The sequence below is a fragment of the Nansenia antarctica genome (assembly GCF_963989245.1).
Source record: "Nansenia antarctica genome assembly, contig: SCAFFOLD_177, whole genome shotgun sequence".
Lineage (NCBI taxonomy): Eukaryota > Metazoa > Chordata > Actinopteri > Argentiniformes > Microstomatidae > Nansenia > Nansenia antarctica.
The window spans coordinates 115,001-119,995 of record NW_027663119.1 but is presented as its reverse complement, the minus strand read 5'-3'; positions in this window follow the sequence as shown (position 1 = coordinate 119,995).

Here is a 4,995-nt window from a genome sequence, read left to right as displayed (position 1 = left end):
AACTGTCATCCCAGCCAGTGCGTGACGTTAGAATTATGAGGTTCTATCTCCATTTTTGTCAAAATTGAGTTTTTTTACATAATCTGATCCATTAGGTGTTTATTAATGCCTGTGTGGTGTTATTTTTTTAAATGTTGACATTTTTGAGTTAGTAATTAATACAATACAAAGGTTCCATCTCACAAAACATAATGGAATGTAAAAACTTTGACGCCCAATATCTCTGAACTGCCCTAAACGGAGATAGAACCTTCTCATTCTAAACGGAGATAGAACCTTCTCATTCTAAACGGAGATAGAACCTTATCATTCTAAACTCAGGGGGCGGGGCTAGCGGTTTCATTGTCTGTGTGAAAGTGATTAACGTTAGCTACTGTGTGAATGAGCTAGTGGTGGTAGCCTATAGACTGCTAACTTTACTGTTTTGGTTTAAAAGTTTTGTCCAAATTATTTACAGCGATCAGAGCCCCTAATCAATGCCTGTCTATATCATTCAGCAAATCTGAGGCTATGGAGAGTACCGCTATTATATATAGACGTCGGTGACACCAGTCAGTTAGCGTTTAGCTACATTAAACTAGCCTTTTGAGTGCACCTCCCATTTAAGACGGCCGATTGATAACTTCATACAATGCGAAACAAGGCATACATTATACACGAACAGCACTCACAGAAAGTGTGTTTTCCTGAAGTGTGCTTTCCAAGTCGTATTCTTTCCCTCGTTAGTCCAGTTTGAGTCATTTGTTCAACATTTGTTCATCCATGTTCGAGACAGTTCTCTCTCTGCGAGTGCAATCACTGCAACCCCTAGCTGTTTCTATGGTTACTGTGTAGCGATCAATACCACGTGGTGCTGTATAATTAAAGAGAGAGGGTCACGTGACACCAATGACGTTTCAGACTTTATTATAGGGGTTTCTTTCAGTTGAGTTCATATTAATTTTGCAAAACAATACGCAATGATTAAGAACATATTTACATAAATAGTTTTAAACAACTATTTTGTTGTCAATTCCTTTAGAGGTCAAAATAACATTCATTGCAAAAATAATGAATACAGACCATACAAACAATAAATTGAACAATATAATAGGCCTACATAAGCCTTACAATAACACAAAATGTCATATCATGACCATACACATTTAAAAGGCTTCTTTCTAACTGTAGGTCTTAGGACCCCAGGGAAGGCAATCTGCAGGCCTAATGGTAGATATAGATTGTGAATAAGCAATCATTTGTATTCACAGTGTGACATAATAGGACACTTAACTAGCAGATGTCCATACTCTGCAAAGTGCGTAGTCATGCCAACCATTAACACCATGTACAAACGGCAAGGCATTTCTGAGTTTCGGGCAACAGTGAGGGCTATACCACGACCGGTCTTTGTGGGGTGTTGTGTGTAGAGCGGGGCTTGGAGGGTTTGGGTCTCAGCAGAGCCCCGGGCGGGATGAGGATGTCAGCCGACTGAGAGGGGGAGGTTAGGAAGGGGAGAGTCCGGGTCAGAGTGGTCGGTTTGGTTCTGTGGTCTCTCCGGGGAGAAAATTCTATACTGGCATATTCTGTAGGTCTGCTATGCGGCAGCTCTGAGGCTCCACTATGGGGGGTAAAGGCTAGGCTCCCTCTGGTGGTTGCTGCCGGACGGGACTGCAGCACCTGCACATCAGCATAGTGAAGCCCCTCCTCCTCAGTGGTGGTCCGCCTCTTCTTCTTCACCTCTGCATACACAGGTGCCTCATCAGGCACAGTGTCATAGATATGGACATCAGAGAGCTGAGGCTGAGGGAGGGGGGGCAGAGATGGAGAGAATGAGGGGGAGGGACAGAGATGGAGAGAGAGTGGCATCAACATTGGACAACTGAAGTCATGTTGTGTATACTAGTCTGGGTCTGATACAGCGAACAATGCAGTAGAGACTGTTTATGGTCATTCTGCCTAATGTTGAACAATGTTGGTTGAAACTGCAATAATATGTAGCCTACAGGCCTACATGTGGGAGAGTACTATAGTGTAGTGTTTATAGACATGATCTGATAATGTATTCAGTATTTATAGACGGCTGATAATGGAACTGTGTATTAATAGATGTTGTTGTAATGATAAATAGCAGTGATAATGACAGCCTAATAGGGTTGATAGTTATTCATAATGATAGTGGTGATTGATCTGAGACTGACCTGCTCAGGTTCCATTGGAACATCTGAAATACAGTAGAGAGAGAGAGAGAGAGAGAGAGAGAGAGAGAGAGAGAGAGAGAGAGAGAGAGAGAGAGAGAGAGAGAGAGAGAGAGAGCGATAGTGACACTGTAGCGATTGTAATGAGTCTAATACTATATGCAAGAAGCAGAACCCTCCAACTTTATACAGACGATCAATTAAATGCCAAATAATGTGTGTGTGTTTGTGCGTGTGTGCTTATGTCTCACCTTGCCTTCTTTTTCTTATTCTCTCCGTGAATCTACGAGGATTTAAATCCCACCTGCCAGACAGACAGACAGACAGACAGACAGACAGACACACACACACACACACACACACACACACACACACACAAACACAGAGCTAGACCAGCGAACAACAGGCTATAGTATACTACATTCAATAGTCCATAAAGAATATACAATGTCTACAATTCAACACTCCACAGATAGACAGCCTATGGGATTACATTCTTTAGGCCCCGGTGATCAAGACTCTCTTTTGGGAGGAAATAGGTTATCGGGAACGGGCAATTCAAGTCAAAATCAGGTTCCTAGAATTTGAAAGCATTGGAGATAAATGCCCCATGCCGACGTTCAACAACTTCAACAACCTGTTATAGAAATCACCGTTATTTCGCGCTGTCCCATCCCCAAACACAAAGGTGCTGGAGGCTAAACTCAGAATACAGGCGATCATGATAGAAGAATCTACAGTTTTTAAGACAGTTAACTTGAAACGGTTCCTTACCTTTCAAGTGTTTTAGTAAGCCCGTGGCCCATGGCAGCTCATATCGACTGATCTATGCGGTCAGGAATTCGGGGCTACATTCATTTCCGCGTTCAGGAGTTACCTTTCGCTCTGGTTCAAAGGGAGCGCGCACGGTGCAGGTGTGTGCGGCCGGCAGGTAGTGCGTGACGTCAGAATTAGAAGGTTCTATCTCCATTTTTGTCAAAATTGAGTTTTTTACATAATCTGATCCATTAGGTGTTTATTAATGCCTGTGTGGTGTTATTTTTTTAAATGTTGACATTTTTGAGTTAGTAATTCATTAAATACAAAGGTTCCATCTCACAAAACATAATGGAATGTAAAAACTTTGACGCTCAATATCTCTGAACTGCCCTAAACGGAGATAGAACCTTCTCATTCTAAACGGAGATAGAACCTTATCATTCTAAACGGAGATAGAACCTTATCATTCTAAACGGAGATAGAACCTTATCATTCTAAACGGAGATAGAACCTTATCATTCTAAACGGAGATAGAACCTTATCATTCTAAGCTCACGAAGTAGTGGTCATTGAGCTAACGGGGAGCGCGCCTCGGATAGCTGCGGGACTCTGTACTCATGAAGCGCGCACCTGTACATTGGAATGGACACCCATCCCCCCCGGGTTCTTTTGTTCGACCTTGAGCTGTGAATATTTAACCACCACAGCGGTTGTAAAGAGATCATGGAAGGTTGACCTAGTCTCACGGACAGGCGGACACTGCCTAATGATGGTCATCATGCACTGTATGTACAGTACAGGCCAAAGTTTGGACACACCTTCTCATTCAATGTGTTTCCTTTATTTTCATGACTATTTACATTGTAGATTCTCACTGAAGGCATCAAAACTATGAATGAACACATGTGGAATGATGTACTTAAGTCCTTAAGACCGTATGGCCCGTCTGAAAGGAAGACCAGTCTGAAAGGAAGGGCCATCAACCAAGTTGTATTGAGTTGGCCGTTAACCTTCCCCTTCAAACGGCTGAGAACCATTATATACTGTAAGTTGTTGATAGTGATGGTAAGATCACAGAACTGAACACATTCCAGTTGACTTGTGTATCTGTGATATATTATAGGGGGCGACTGTGGCGCAGGAGGGAGAGCTGCCGTCTAATGATCGCAAGGTTGGCAGAGCGGCAAGTGTCCTTGGGCAAGACATTGAACCCCAAATTGCTCCCAGTGAGCGAGCCGGCACCTGGCATGGTAGCTTGCCGCCATTGGTCTGTGAATGTGTGTGTGTGTGAATGGGTGAATGAGAGGCTGTTGTAAAGCGCTTTGGAATAAGGCGCTATATAAGTCAGTCCATTATACTGACAGAGAGACAGATAAGACAGGGATACATGTGTGGTTATTTGATAGTAGAGTAGCCTAGAGGTTAGAGAGGCTGGCCAGCAAGCTGATTGTACTGTATGGCAAATAAAGCATTTTATTGATGCTGGGGTTTTTGGGGACATTTATTCTAGTCGGTTTTGTGACATGTCACTCTGGAGATGGGCATCAGTGATAATACAACACAGGATCCAGGTAACGCTTAATTGTTTATCATTTATTTCAATCATTATGATTCAGAACAGTTGTTCCTATATGTTAATACAGCTATGGTTGTTATGGAAACAGAGGAATGATTAAGCCATGATCAGCCAACATGGTACTAGCAGGAACACACAAGCACAGGTACACACATGAACACACACATACACACACACACATGCACAAGCACCCAACACACACACACACACACACACACACACACACACACACACACACACATACACACTCATTCAGCATCTCTGAGCCCCTTCCATTCAGCAGCCAGGAGCCCAGGCTATCAACCTGTTCCTCTCCCAACCCTCTCCCCGCCCCCCCCCCACCCCCCGTTATCCCTCCCTTCCTGCTCTCCCGCCCTCCTCTCTTCTCTATAGTCCTCCCGTATCCTCCTCCTCCTCCTTTAAGACAAATCCTCATTCTCTCCCCCCTCTTGTCCTCTTTGATCGGAGCACACACCTGGTCCC